This window comes from Schistocerca piceifrons, chromosome 11 (genome assembly GCF_021461385.2).
Source record: "Schistocerca piceifrons isolate TAMUIC-IGC-003096 chromosome 11, iqSchPice1.1, whole genome shotgun sequence".
NCBI classification, from domain to species: domain Eukaryota; kingdom Metazoa; phylum Arthropoda; class Insecta; order Orthoptera; family Acrididae; genus Schistocerca; species Schistocerca piceifrons.
The window spans coordinates 108,472,998-108,488,806 of record NC_060148.1 but is presented as its reverse complement, the minus strand read 5'-3'; the positions used below and the strand labels follow the sequence as shown (position 1 = coordinate 108,488,806).

Sequence of the window (15,809 nt, the reverse complement as noted above, 5' to 3'; positions counted from 1 at the left end):
TCATACACCTGTAAGCATGGTTTGTACGCTACGCCAAATTAACCGAAGAGTCTGTCTTACCTATGAAGAAAAGCCAATAGCAAGTGAAAAAATGATGAAATTTAATTACTTAATTTTTTTGAATTTATCAGCAATAACAAAATTAGGACGACAGTCTCCGTATTACACTCGCTTGTTCTCCGCGGGGTCCCTGGAAGCGCTGCTCCCTGTGTGAGGCCCCGTAGCAGACTGCAGTTGGTACCTGCCGGCCTCGCAGCCGTTGGCAGCACTGACTGCGTGCCACAGCCCAGGCGTCTGTCGCATTTGTAGCGAGTCGTGTCCGGTGTGACGTTCTGCGTTAGGATTTCGTGCTGCTGTTTCTGCGCCGAGAATTTCTTCTGCTACACCCACACCCTTAATAAGGTAAGGACGACTGTTTTCATGCGTTCCTGTAGTGTTGAATTATTTTCTTTGTTTTCTTTTGGTTTGTTTCTGCAAAGTCATGGCAGCCGTAAGGTTTCATTTAGGTTCACTATGGAGACTATCGCGTATAAAACAAACCGCGTTCGTTTATTACGCTGTCAATTACTAACGAATTTCGTATTGCAAATCTTGATATTTTAAAGTCCTACCGACATTCCTATTAATTCCGCTGTTCTACGGACTTTAGGCATGGGTGAAAAGCATAGGCTCGGACGAGATTTCTACTCGTATTCGCGCCATTTTGTTGAATTTTTTTTCCCGAAATGTAGGTTCGTATTTGTACGCATGTGATCCATAAAAGGATTATTCTGCTTGTTAGGAATAACAGAACAGAATGATGGAACACTGCTTGTGCAAGTAGATAAGGTGCTATGGCAACTTGGACTATAGAGGAATCAAACAATTACTTTTCGTCAGGATAGTGCGTAGACCTTGGGTCAGTCTGATCCTACTCCTAATGGCTTGAAATCAAACCAAGCTAGACGCATTTTGACAGTTCCATAGTGGAGCATTGGATCAGATATTTCCCGAAGCAGTCGGCTCCACGAAAACTGCCGAATTTAGTACAACTAATCTGTTCGCGTCTTTCCCCCAGTCCTGCATTAGCAATCGTCAGCACGTTAAGTCACGCAAATGTGCTTTAGTACAGAACGCTGTTCCATTTAATTTCGATATCTTCACTTTTCTAGAGAAATGTTTTTGGTGACAAGGTAGTCTGTTGGGTAGTCAGTAAAACAGATAATGTTACCCTCCATTTCGTCTTTGTTCTATATGTGTAAGTGCAGAAATGAATGAATTCTTACGTTGACCTAAAATTGATCCTCTTGTTAGAAAAGTTGTCAAAATTCCCGGCGTTAGGGACTTAGTCTTCACTTCTGTTAATAATCGTGTATCTCCAGGCAGTGACTGTGCCGTACACTTACCAAAAAAGTAGTCGGTTTTCTGCTAAGGGGGTATCTGGACGAGTGAAGCAGTGCCCCACGTAAAGGACCAGTACTCAAACATTTTTGCAGTAAAACCAGCCATCCTCAGAATCCTTTCTGACAAGTGTTTGTCATTGCTCAGAACGATATCAAAATACAGAGTATCAGTTACAAATCTCACTGCAGAACTCAACTGTTACATATATTCTTGATGGAACAGTCCATAGCTGTACTTTCGGTTCATAGCGTGCCCGTTGGACACTACGAACAGGCAGTTCACCTGTGGATTGTTCCATCAAAAAATAAGCTGGGAGAAACTGAAGATTCACATACATGTTCTTGTCAAACCAAACGGGTGCTCCTGAGTAATACTTTATTAGGACAAATAAAGAATTATTAAACTGTTGTGGCTTTAAGAAGAACGCATTGTTACATCTGTAGTTGCCTACAGTATAAAGTGTGTTGCTGTTGCGTAGAGAAAGGAATACACAGTTTATATCACAGCAAGCGGATCTCTTGACATTAATACGTTAAGAGTAATTTCATCGTCTTTTGTGGAAGTAAATGAAATATAGCAATGCAGGTGGTTGTAGACAAACTTCCACAAAGAAGGGCTGATACGATAGCCACCTCATCACCTCCCTGAAATATGGGTTGTGTTGACAAATTGGTCTGCATGCATACATACGTACATACATACATACATACATACATTGATCCTTGTTGCATAGAGCATTAATACATTTCGTAATGATGTGGGATGTGTCACTTTAACATAAGTTTTCTTTATACAAAATAGTAAATATTTTTATAGTTAATACTTCATGTCTAAAGATTCATCTATTCAATAGGAGCTGTCATTCAGGAATACTTTTATTTTCTTTTAAATGTTGTTTAGATATCTGCCGGATTTTTAATGCTATTTGGCAAATGACCAAATATTTTTGTGGCAGCATAATTCACACCTTTTTGTGACAAAGTGAGATTTAATCCAGAGTAGTGAAGATCTTCGTTTCTTCTTGTGTTGTAGCTATGCACTTTGCTGTTATTTTTGAATTGGGATGAGTCATTGACAAATGTCATAAATGAATAGATGTACTGCGAAGGTACTGTGAATATCTCAAGTTCATTAAATAAATGTCCGCAAGGTCATCTTCGGTGGGCTCCAGCTGTTAGCCTGATGCTATGAATACTTTTCCTCTTAGTGACGAACTGCCCCAGATACGATACCATGTGTAAGCAGTGAATGAAAATAGGCATAGTAGGCTAATTTAATGATGTTCATCACCAATATTTTGCAATAACCCCAGTAGCATAAGTAGCTCAACCTAATCATTTCAGCAGATCATTGATGTTTCTTCAAATTCAATTTCTCATCAGTGTACACATCCAGAAATTTTGAATACTCTGCCTTAGCAATAGACTTGCTTTCATAGCCTATATTTATCAATGGTGTTACGCCATTTACTGCACAGAATTGCATACACTTTTTTCTTAAAATTTAATGAGAGTCCGTTTGCAGAGAACCACTTAATAATTTTGTGAAAGACATTATTTACAATTTCCTTGAGTGTGATTACTGTACTTGTATCATTAGCAAAAAGAACTAGCTTTGCATGCATTAATATATATTGAGAACAGTAAGGGACCCAAGACTGAACTCTGTGGGACACCATTCTTGATACTTCCTCAGTTAAAGGACTGCTGATTTTTGCAGACAATCTGTAGTGCTAATTTCAGCCTTCTGCATTCTTCCAGTTAAATATGAATTAAACCATTTGTGCACCGTCCCACTCATGCCACAGTACTTAAGCTTGTGTAGAAGAAATTCATGATTCACACCATCAAAAGCCTTTGAGATGTAACAAAATATCCTAATAGGTGATGTTTGGTTATTCAGTGCATTTAATATTTGATCAGTGAAAGCACATTTATAGCATTTTCTCTTGAAAAGCCTTTCTGAAAACCAAACTGACATTTTGTTAGTACTTCATTTTTACAGGTACGTGATGCTACTCCTGAATACATTACTTTTTCAAGACTTTTGAATAAAGCTATCAGAAGTGAGACTGGCTGGTAGTTGTTAGCATCAGACCTATCCCCATTTTGGAAATACGCAAACGTCCGATCCCGCCCATCTGCTTTGACGTCACAAATATGGCGAAAACGACCATAAACCACGATTCCAATATGGCGCATACAAAGTCGTTACGTACACATTATGAGGACGAAAATACATCGAAAAACAAACACACACACTTTCCACAAAAAGCCTAATGAGACTAACGGGACAAGCGCGGGGAATGGGGTGTTTTTGGATGGGGGAAAACTAAATATAAACTATTTTAGACACCCACCCCAATACAAAACAACACAAAACTCTCCAAATACCACTAAACACAATATCATCTGGAATCGGACATTTCCCTTGACCTATATAGCTCAAAGAGCAGCTCCCGATCCCATAAATTAGGATCAAACACTTTACTTGGCCTATATAGCTCGAAAAACATCTCCCGATACCAATACCAACATACGCAGCCACACATTGGGATCGAACACTTCCCTTGACCTGTGCACTGTTAATTTTATCCGTCATATCCATTCCTGAACAAAAACAACAACCGATTAATTTTCCTAAAATTACCACACGATGTACAGCGAACACTAAATTAACTTTCACACAAAATCGTTAACTCACTGAAACGAATTCCACCACAAACACAGCCTACACTCGAACAATTCTGGATAATGAGCAAAAGCAAACTGAGCCCATTACACCACACAAACGAAAATCCTGAACATACCACCAGAGGGCACAACAAACCACAACACGACGACATCTACAAACACGCCACACTCACAAACCAAACTCCGCGCCGTCGTGACGTCACAGACGACACCCTTACGTCACGGGTCAAAGCCGACGCGTGAGATCGGACGCTTCTGTCGACCCCTCATTTTTACGCAGTTTTTGAACAACAGCGTATTTCAGTCTATCAGGAAAAATACATATCTGGTTGAGACTCCTACTTATTTGTTGGGAACAAAATTTCAGTACTCCGTAGCACAGCGAGAGGTCTAGGTTGGTGTGGAGTAAGGTGGTATGGCTGTGAGACGGGTAAGACAATGAACGTGAATGCGAAATAAAGGGTGGGGCTACGGGGTTCGTATGTAGCATGTACTTCATCATAAGAGCAAACCAGATGTAAACAAACGCAAGCGGGATGATTGGTCAGCAGCCGTAGCTCTCTTAAACTGGTGGTGCTCCTCCCTTGGAAGTAGGTCCAACTTAAGTGTTCGGTAGCTTATTAGTATGTCAGTGCGGAAGAACCTTTCAGACATTCTGACGTATTAACAGCCATCAACGTCTATCTTAATCTTACTTTACCTACGTAACTTTTATCTTAAAAATTGTGTACAGTCAGTGTCTCTGTAACCAGTGCTTGTGCTCTGATTGTCTCGCTGTTCATACGTACCGCGAAAATTGACGACACTGCTTCCTGCTTCGTAGTGAAACACGCGCGTGGAACACCGTTAATGGCGAGAAACAAGTAGTTAATGTTCTTCACAAGATTACAGGCGAAAATCAGCTTTTGAGTTTTTTTCGAGTAGGACTATGTATCAGAAATAAGGGAGGTGTTGACTGTATGCGTGGCGTGATAGACAGGGTCGTAGACTGACCATCGTGTGTGCCGGCGGGCGGTGGTTCTACGCTCCACGTGGTGCGTAATTTTCTTTGTTCGGTTTGAATACCTAAAGCATTTAAATATGAAACTCATCACATCCACATATACATCTATATGGTTACTCTGCAATTCACACTTAAGTGCCTGGCAGAGGGTTCATCGAACCACAATCATACTACTACTCTACCATTCAACTCTCGAATGGCGCGTGGGAAAAAGGAACACCTAAATCTTTCCGTTCGAGCTCTGATTTCTCTTATTTTATTATCATGATCATTTCTCCCTACGTAGTTGGGTGTCGACAAAATATTTACACATTCAGGAGAGAAAGTTGGAGATTGAAATTTGGTAAACAGATCTCTCCTCAATCAAGACTGCCTTTGATTCAGTGACTCTCAGCCCAACTCGCGTATCCTATCAGTTACACTCTCAACCCTGTTTCGCGATAACACGAAATGAGCTGCCCTTCCTTGAACTTTTTCGATGTCCTCCGTCAATCCTACCTGGTAAGGATCCCATACCACGCAGCAATATTCCAGCAGAGGATGGACAAGTGTGATGTAGGCTGTCTCTTTAGTGTCCTGCCAACAAAGCGCAGTCTTTGTTTCGCCTTCCCCACAATATTATCTATGTGGTCTTCCCAATTTAAGTTGCTCGTAATTGTAATTCCTATGTATTTAGTCGAATTGACAGCCCTAAGATTTGTGCGATTTATCGTATACCCAAAATTACTCGGATTTCTTTTAGTACCCATGTGGATGACCTCGCACTTTTCTTTGCTTAGTGCCCATTGCCACTTTTCTTACCATACAGAAATTCTCTCTAGGTCATTTTGTAGTTGGAATTGATCGTCTGATGACTTTACTAGACTGTAAATTACAGCGTCATCTGCAAACAATCTAAGGGGGCTGCTCAGATATCTCCTAGATCATGTATGTAAATCAGGAACAGCAGAGGGCCTATGACACTACCTTGCGAACGCCTTATATCACTTCTGTTCTAGTCGATGATTTACCGTCTATCGCCACGAACTGTGACCTCTCTCGGAGAGGAAATCACGAATCCAATCACACAACTGAGACGATACTCCATATGCACGCAATTTGTTTAATAGTCGCTTGTGAGGAACGGTATCGAAAACCTTATGGAAATCTAGGAATATCGAATCGATATGAGATCGCTTGTCGACTGCACTCGTTACTTCATGGGAATAAAGAACGATGTTTTCTGAAGCCGTGTTGGTTATGTATCAATAAGTCATTTTCTTCAAAGTGATTCATAATGTTAAAGTACAGTATGTGCTCCAAAATCGTACTGCAAATTGAGGTCATTGATTTGGGTCTGTAATTAAATGGGTTACTCCTATTTCCTTTCTTGAATATTGGTGTGACCTTTGCTACTTTCCAGTCTTCAGGAACAGACCCTTCGTCAAGTGAGCGGTTGTATATGATTCATAAGAAAGGCGGTGTTGTCTGCATACTCTGAAAGGAACCTGATTGCTATATCATCTGGACCGGAAGAATTGCCTTTCTTAAGTGGTTTGAGTTGTTTCGCAACACCAATCTACTTTTGTCACTCACGCTAACAACTGTTCTGGTTTCGAATTCTGGAATATGTACGTCGTCTTCTTTCGTGAAGGAATTACGGAAAACTGTATTTAGTAACTCCGCTTCAGTGGCGCCACCATCGGTAACTTGTCCATCGCTATCGCCCAGTGGCGGTGTTGACTGCTTTCTGCCACTGCTGTACTTTACATACGACCAGAATCTCTTTGGGTTTTCTACCATATTTTGAGACCATATTTCATTGTGGAAACTATTAAAAGCATCTAGCATTGACGTCCACACTATTTCGAGCTTCCGTGAATCTTAGCCAGTCCTCGAGATTTTGCGTTCCTCTGAATTTGGCATGCGTTTTTCGTTGCTTGTGCAACAGTGATCTGACGTGTTTTGTGTACCATGGTGGATCAGTCCCGTCTCTTAACTTAGGCGGTATGAATGTATTGCTGTCGATACTGTATCTGTGAATTTGAGCCATATCTTCTCTACACTTACATAATTAGCTTGGAAGGAATGGAGACACTCTTAGGAAAGCATCAAGCAGAATTTTTATCTGCTGTTGTAAATAGTTACATTTTGCGTTTGTTTTTAGTGGTTTTGGTTGATATGGTTTTGCGCCATATATGGCAATTAACTCATGAGTCATCAATTTTAAGAAAAATGCAGATCTTGTAGTTCACAATTACACATGACACGAAAATTTCTGGTTTTCATTGCAAGTATAAATTCTCAATTACCAATATTTTATAAAAGATGGTAAAAGATGGTTGAAGATAAAACGTTATATAAATAAGTTTCTTGGAGAAAAATTATAAAGTCAAGTACGCTCTTCGCATATGCCCATTGTTTTGTAGGAGAGATGTGATCTAACATGAGCCAGAGTGATAAATGGCGCAGAAACATGGAAGACAATTTTGACGCCGTCGAGCACGCTGTAAAAATGAAGCATATTTAGAGTCATGATCTTAACACTGCAATCTGAAGACGGCAGTGGAGCCAAGTTAAGGGATTTGTCGCGAGAAATAACAAGACATTACGCTGTCAAACGTACTGCAACTAATGCGCAAAGCTTTGTGACACGTCACTGCCTAACGATGGCGAACTGCAGAACAGCACGTCACAAAAGAGGAGGAGGAAATGTGGACATTCTTGTGGCTTGGGGGTTCTGTCTCTGATCGGCTCGATATCAACGTAGCTGTACTGAAGTGTGTTCAGCGGTGTCCGACGTGGAAGGAGTTCAGAGATTACCAGACAACTGACTCCGATACCTTCAGTGGCTTAGTATTTTACTACATTGCGCTTTTACGCCACACACAGCTCACGTAGAAAAATTACCCTCGTTAGTCACTAATTTTCATCACTCTTGCTTTTAATTAAAATACTATGTTCGCTAATATCGATGGCATGTTATAGTTTCCGTCCGGTCAGCTGAGGAGAAAATCACCCGACTTTTACCATATATTATTTCCTTCTGTTCAAAAATTCACATCCAAAGCTGTGTTGTCCTCTGCTCGTCTCTGTCTACGTCTGAACCGCCACTGCTCACACCAGAGCACGTTAGCTGGACCACTTGCCCGACCAGCGCTGTCAGACCCAAACGCGCCGGTAAAGCTGTTGCCCCGTATTACAGCACAAGTCGATACGCACAGCATAAAACGAACCCTCATCATCGTACTTGATTGCGCTTGTGACCGCTTGGCATCTGCTCCACCTGAAACTAAATCCAAAGAGGTTCCAGCAAACGCGGAAGAGTACATAGTGTAATGTTTACATGAAGTTTAATGTGATGAACGGACTATAGTCCGATGTTCAGGCTTGCAATGTATTCAGCGCACTTTTCCGCATATATCATGCCTTCCAAATGAAAACCTAACGCTGCTAGGGCACAACCACGTACCGTAAAACAAGACTCCCCACCGAGTGTCCTAGCGATGCCACACACTGGCTTTGACCTGTGTCGTCATTTCACGGGACTCTCTCTCTACTCCCAGTACAGAGGCAGAACACAGCACTGACGTTTGTTTCCCTCCCACATTGTTGCTTGGAAGGCAGGGTGTGCTGACAGTATTCTGCAGCTGAGACTGAAAGGGCAGTTTGTGATTTGGTGAAGTGTATGAATGTGCTGTGATGGGAACAAACTAAATAGTCCTTGTTACTAGATGTCTTTTACGCTTACTGCATTTTGGTTAGTGGTTTATCCGGCATTTTCGTCGTCGGTCAAAGAAGATGGGCAGCGGTAGCAACAGGTGCGGTATTTTCTTATTCCTAGTGTGGTCACATCTCGTAGAGTACTGGTCCGTATTTCCTTTCACGAAATTCGTGCAGCAAGAATCGTCATGTGCTGTTAAATGTGCATTCAGTCTGCGTCGGAAAACAATATCATTACTATTCACTCTTTAGGTGTTTCTGATCATGTGATCTTCTCATGCAAACCTGTAAAGTGTTAAATGGAACCCAGAATTCAAATGATGGTTCACTCATCAGTATGCAAATGAACAGACAGTAATAAATTTGTCATCGGGATGGAAATTTCATTTTTAGCTACGTAATGCATACGAAGTTGTACGGAGAATTTTCCCGTCATTTACAATTAGCGGGAAGTCAGTGAATTCTCCCATGACGTCAGTTGTGTCGTGTTGCGGTTGGTTGGAAACAGCAGTCGCAGTACATTCAGTTTCCTCGAAGCTTAAGTGGTGCATTTCGTAGTCCTTACTTACTAAATTGCACGCCACGAAACTCTTAGTGACACGTTTCAGGGTACATAGATATTGGAAAACGGAAACGTCCTTCGCAATTGTGCAGTCCAGGCATGCAGTACGGAGCATTGGACAGCGTCTCCAGTACTTGGAGCTGGAACAACGGTTCTGCCCGCTTGGTCGGCTGTGTTCCTGTGAAGACAAACAAAGGAAATGGCGGAAGACCAGACTTGATGTGGGCCGTCAAGAATGGTTAAAAAAAAGAAACTTATCACACTGTTACCCCGTGAGTTGACGACATTTGCACGTGACCGTAATAATTATTTATCCATCAAAAAAGTAGTCATTTGTCATGGCTGCTGCTGGATATGAGATCCTAAATTCCGTATTATCAAACAGCACCGTTTCAAGGCAACTGCACATGGAAGATTCTTTAAAACACGTCACTTTCTTTCTGATGCGTTATAATCAGACGTCATGTAAGGACGTATCGGCTGCTAAAGCCTTCATTACATTCAGTTTACGGTGTGGGGGCTGATCTTCCAGCGGTTGATTGTGAGGCAGCGGTTGTAACCGTTGAGTTACAGAGCAGAGAGTAGCTACGGACGTGACTCGCGTCCTACCATCTCACCTTCACGTTTGCAGAGGTTCCGGGACTTCTTTATTAAGTTATTTGCAGTTAGTTCTTAAATATTAGATATTGTGTACATATAGTAGTTCCCTTTCTCTGCTGGCCGGAGTGGCCGTGCGGTTCTAGGCGCTTCAGTCTGGAACCGCGTGACCGCTGTGGTCGCAGGTTCGAATCCTGCCTCGGGCATGGGTGTGTGTGATGTCCTTAGGTTAGTTAGGTTTAAGTAGTTCTAAGTTAAAGGGAACTGATGACCTCAGCAGTTAAGTCCCATAGTGCTCAGAGCCATTTGAATCATTCCCCCTCTCTCTCCGGGCGTGTGCGTATCAGGTCTGCGTTGTCATTGTCAATAATTTACAAATCTACGTATTAAATGTGAAAGTCGCAAATGCGAATAAATATTAACACGTTGATCATCTGGCAAAGCTAATTACCATTCAAAATAAAAAGCGTAGAACTGACTGACACATTTGCAACAGAATAAAAAGGTGGCGTCGTCTCAGCTATACATAAAATTTAGCCATATGTGAAGTGTACAAAATACAATTTACGGGCTAGTTTTTCTAGGCCACTTCTTTGCCAGACAAAAATCTCCCATTAAAGTACCTCTTCAACCACTTACATTACGCTTTTCTTGATTTTATTACACCAAATGCTACAGATAGTGACGTGTTTTCGAGAGATGCTAGCTGTGTTGTTTCGAAACGGCTTTACTTACTGGACACGAGGTAAGTGAGCTGATGGTTTACCTCACTTGTTAGAATGGCTGCCCCCCTTTTTTTCTGACCACGGACCAACTCCACACATCAGTTTTCAGATGTTTTAAAAACTTTATTTCCTTGAAAAACTTGAATGAGTAGAATATTCGAACCTGTGCAGGCTGGCTTAAGATTCTTTGTGCTTGTAAATCAGTTATTGGTCTCACTTTTGGTGTTGATGAAGGCGTATTAGCAAAAGCAGTTGGCACAACTTTTTCAGTAAGTTTCGGAGCTAATTCTTGCCAACATTATAATCTCTCCCTTATCCACAGCCCGGTCCACATGAATACAAAACTTATGGCGTCAAAATAACGTTACGTTTGCAGAAACTCCTGTGAACTGTAGGTTGCCTGTAAGATCACACTCTACGGAAGACGAAATACACTACTGGCCATTAAAACTGCTACACCAAGAAGAAATGCAGATGATAAACGGTTATTCATTGGACAAATATATTATACTAGAACTGCTATGTGCTTATATTTTCACGCAATTTGGGTGCATAGATTCCGAGAAATCAGTACCCAGAACAACCACCTCTGGCCGTAATAACGGCCTTGATACGCCTGGGCATTGAGTCAAATAGAGCTTGGATGGCGAGTACAGGTACAGCTGCCCATGCAGCCTCAACACGATACCACAGTTCATCAAGAGTGGTGACTGGCGTACTGTGACGAGCCAGTTGCTCGGCACCCGTGGACCAGACCTTTTCAATTGGTGACAGATCTGGAGAATGTGCTGGCCAGTGCAGCAGTCGAACATTTTCTGTATCTAGAAAAGCCCGTACAGGACCTACAACATGCGGTCGTGCAGTATCATGCTGAAATGTAGGGTTTCACAGGGATCGAATGAAGGGTAGAGCCACGGGTCGTAACACATCTTAAATGTAACGTCCACTGTTCAAAGTGCCGTCAATGCGAACAAGAGGTGACCGACACGTGTAACCGATGGCACCCCATACCGTCACGCCGGGTGATAAGACAGAATGGCGATGACGAATACACGCTTCCAATGTGCGTTCACCGCCGTGTCGCCAAACACGGATGCTGTAAACACAACCTGGATTCATCCGAAAAAATGTTTTGCCATTTGTGCATCCAGATTCGTCGTTGAGTACACCATCGCAGGCGCTCCTGTCTGTGATGCTGCATCAAGGGTAACCGCAGCCATTGTCGTCGAGCTGATAGTCCATGCTGCTGCAAACGTCGTCGAACTGTTCGTGCAGAAGGTTGTTGTCTTCCTGACGTCCCCATCTGTTGACTGAGGGATCGAGACGTGGCTGCACGATCCGTTACAGCCATGCGGATAAATGCCTGTCATCTCGACTGCTAGTGATACGAGGCCGTTGGGACCCAGCACGGCGTTCCGTATTACCCTCCTGAACCCACCGATTCCATTTTCTGCTAACAGTCATTGGATCTCGACCAACGCGAGCAGCAATGTCGCGATAGAATAAACCGCAATCGCGATAGGCTACAATTCGACCTTTATCAAAGTCGGAAACTTGATGGTACGCATTTCTCCTCCTTACACGAGGCATCAGAACAACGTTTCACCAGGCAACGCCGGTCAACTGCTGTTTTTGTATGAGAAATCTGTTCGAAACTTTCCTAATGTCAGCACGTTGTAGGTGTCGCCACCGGCGCCAACCTTGTGTGAATGGTCTGAAAAGCTAATTGTTTGCATATCGCAGCATCTTCCTGTTGGTTAAATTTCGCATCTGTAGCACGTCATCTTCGTGGTGTAGCAATTTTAATGGCCAGTAGTGTATTAATAATAATAGTAACCTCAGAGTTTTTCAGATGATCCAGTTATCTGTAATGTATTGTGTGCAAGAAGCTGCATAAATATTCAGTCAGATCTTGATAAGAATTCGAAGCGGTGGAAAAACGGCAACTTGATTTAAATGTTCATAAATGTAAGACTGTGCCTCCACAAAACGAAAAAAATGGTATTCTATGACTATAATATCAACGAGTCACTGTTGGAATCGGCCGACACATAAGAAGTACCTGGTATGAAATGGAATGACGACATACGCTTAGTTGTGGGTATAGCTGGTGACAGACTTCCGTTTACTGGAAGAATACTGGTGGAGATCAGTCAGCCTACAAAGGACTTTGCTTACAAACCACTCGTACCACCGGTTCTAGAATGTTGCTCAAGTATGTGGGACCCGCACCAAATAAGACTAACACGGGATACTGAACGTATACAGAGGAGGACAGCACTAATTGTCATGGATTTGTTTGACCCGTGGGAGTGTAACAGAAGTACGCGAGGAACTGAACTTCCAGACTCTTTAAAGACACACTCAAACTATCCCGAGAAAGTGTATTAACAAAGTTTCAAGAACCGCCTTTAGATGGTGATGCTAGGAATATACTTACAACCCTCTACTTACCGCTCACATAGGGATCGTGAGGATAAAATTACAATAAGTACTAAGCTTACAAAGGCATTCATTCTTCCCGCGCTCCATACGTGAATGGAACAGGAAGAAACCGTCATAACTGGTACTGTGGGACGTACTATCTGCCACGGTCTTTTGCAGAGCATGTAGATGTAGATGCAGATGCAAATGTAGAAGATGCTGTTTAGCATCGTATTATCACAGCGTCTTCCGTAGTTTCGGGCAATTCTCGTTCTCATTTTCTTTTCTTTTTTCATCGCAGTGCATCTAATTTTCGTTTCATGACAGACGCAGGAATTCTGCTCTCAATTTCTTCTGCACTTTCTCGAGTCAGCCTATTCATCCACAGTTGTTCCTACTTGTACTTCGGTCGATTCCAAGTTGAGCTCCCATTTTCTCTTTCAAAATTACCTAATGTTTCTCATTTCAGCTCGCAAGTACTGTGGATTCCTATAAAATTTTAATGATTCCAGTTTAAGTGGACTGCCTGTAGGTATTTGTTATGATTTCCTAAGGCTTCTGTGCATGTACTGTATCTGCAACATCGAGCGTTTCCTTAACTGTACTTTCCAGTTCCAAAACTCCTGCTGTTTATTCGCTCCCAAGTGTCTCGATAATGTCTGTACTTGGCGTACATATGTTGCCAGTGAACATGGGCATTTGTTTTAGTAGATTAAAGAATCCCCTATGATCACCATCAGTCACATCCCCCATGCTCCTGTTCTAGCCTCCTGGCAACCAGCCTTTCCCGCTCACTCCTTCCTGTTCTCCTTCTATCCCACTTAACCTGTTTTCTGCCTCTCCAAGTGCCGCGAGGTTTGAGGCGCCGTGTCACGGATTGCGCGGCCCCTCCCGCCGGAGGTTAGAGGCCCCCCACGGGCATGGGTGTGTGTCTGTTGTTCTTAGCATAAGTTAGTTTACATTAGTTTAAGTAGTGTGTAAGTCTAGACTGATGACCTTAGTAGTTTGGTCTCTTACGAATCACACACACACACACACACACACACACACACACACACACACACGAACGCGCGCGCGCCTCTTCAAGTTTCGCAGTAACTTCAACAGCGATATCGTCCTTGATTTTGATTCTAAGTTCTGAACGTTTCTTCCATATCATCATCAATTTCTGAGCTCAGTGATTCTACTGTAGTCGTTAAGGTGCCATATTCGGCAACTAAATCTCAGTTCAGCTCCTCCTTTGACGCCAGCAAGTCTGCAGTGTGCCTTTAACTCTTCGCTGTGTGCTCATTCTTTTTACCAGCGTGGCCAAATCGGCCAATCATGTTCTGCTCAGAGCTACGTGCTCTGCTGCCCTCTGTTCACTTATCGTTGCTTCAGCCTCGCCCGCACTCACACTTAGTAAATTGTGCACTCGACCCGAAACACTGCTAGCTGTGAGTGGAACAGGCTGTGCATGTCCTAAATCTAAACGTCTCCGCTGCACCCCTGAAGTCTGGCTCACTCATTTGTCTCGCATCGCCGGAACCTACTGTTTCATTTTGCACATTTTCGAGGCTAAAAGTGGGGAGAATCCATCTCCCACACGTCTCTGTACCTTCGAAGTCTCTTTTTTGGGCATTTCGTCTGCTGACTCCTCACCACCTTTTTTCTTTTCTCCTCGTACTGCTTTTGGAGCGACTACACGTAACTATTTTCGAATAACGCAAATGAAAATCTTATACAGAAGAAACACTACCTGAAACACTCTTAAATAAAATGCTAAATTTTTACTAAGTTCATCACACTGGCTAAACAAGAGTGTTCATCAGAAGCAACCTGTTGTTGTTGTTGTGGTTTTCAGTCCTGAGACTGGTTTGATGCAGCTCTCCATGCTACTCTATCCTGTGCAAGCTTCTTCATCTCCCAGTACCTACTGCAACCTACATCCTTCTGAATCTGCTTAGTGTATTGATCTCTTGGTCTCCCTCTACGATTTTTACCCTCCACGCAGCCCTCCAATGCTAAATTTGTGATCCCTCGATGCCTCAGAACATGTCCTACCAACCGATCCCTTCTTCTAGTGAAGTTGTGCCACAAACTTCTCTTCTCCCCAATCCTATTCAATACCTCCTCATTAGTTACGTGATCTACCCACCTTATCTTCAGCATTCTTCTGTAGCACCACATTTCGAAAGCTTCTATTCTCTTCTTGTCCAAACTAGTTATCGTCCATGTCTCACTTCCATACATGGCTACACTCCATACAAATACTTTCAGAAACGACTTCCTGACACCTAAATCTATATTCGATGTTAACAAATTTCTCTTCTTGAGAAACGCTTTCCTTGCTATTTCCAGTCTACATTTTATATCCTCTCTACTTCGACCATCATCGGTTATTTTACTCCCTAAATAGCAAAACTCCTTTACTACTTTAAGTGTCTCATTTCCTAATCTAATTCCCTCAGCATCATCCGACTTAATTTGACTACATTCCACTATTCTCGTTTTGCTTTCGTTGATGTTCATCTTATATCCTCCTTTCAAGACACTGTCCATTCCGTTCAACTGCTCTTCCAAGTCCTTTGCTGTCTCTGACAGAATTACAATGTCATCGGCGAACCTCAAAGTTTTTACATCTTCTCCATGAATTTTAATACCTACTCCGAATTTTTCTTTTGTTTCCTTTACTGTTTGCTCAATATACAGATTGAATAACATAGGGCAGAGGCTACAAC

The 15,809-nt window shown here is 42.4% G+C and overlaps 1 protein-coding gene across 1 annotated transcript in view; it reads left to right on the top strand.

Annotated features, from left to right (window-relative positions):
• The first annotated feature begins 240 nt into the window (after positions 1-240).
• LOC124719976 (TD and POZ domain-containing protein 1-like) overlaps positions 241-15,809 on the top strand; it is a 73,053-nt gene continuing 57,484 nt past the window's right edge. Inside the window, exon 1 of the mRNA XM_047245199.1 lies at positions 241-402. The gene's annotated coding sequence lies outside the window, so the exon portion shown is untranslated. The remainder of the gene's footprint in view (positions 403-15,809) is intronic.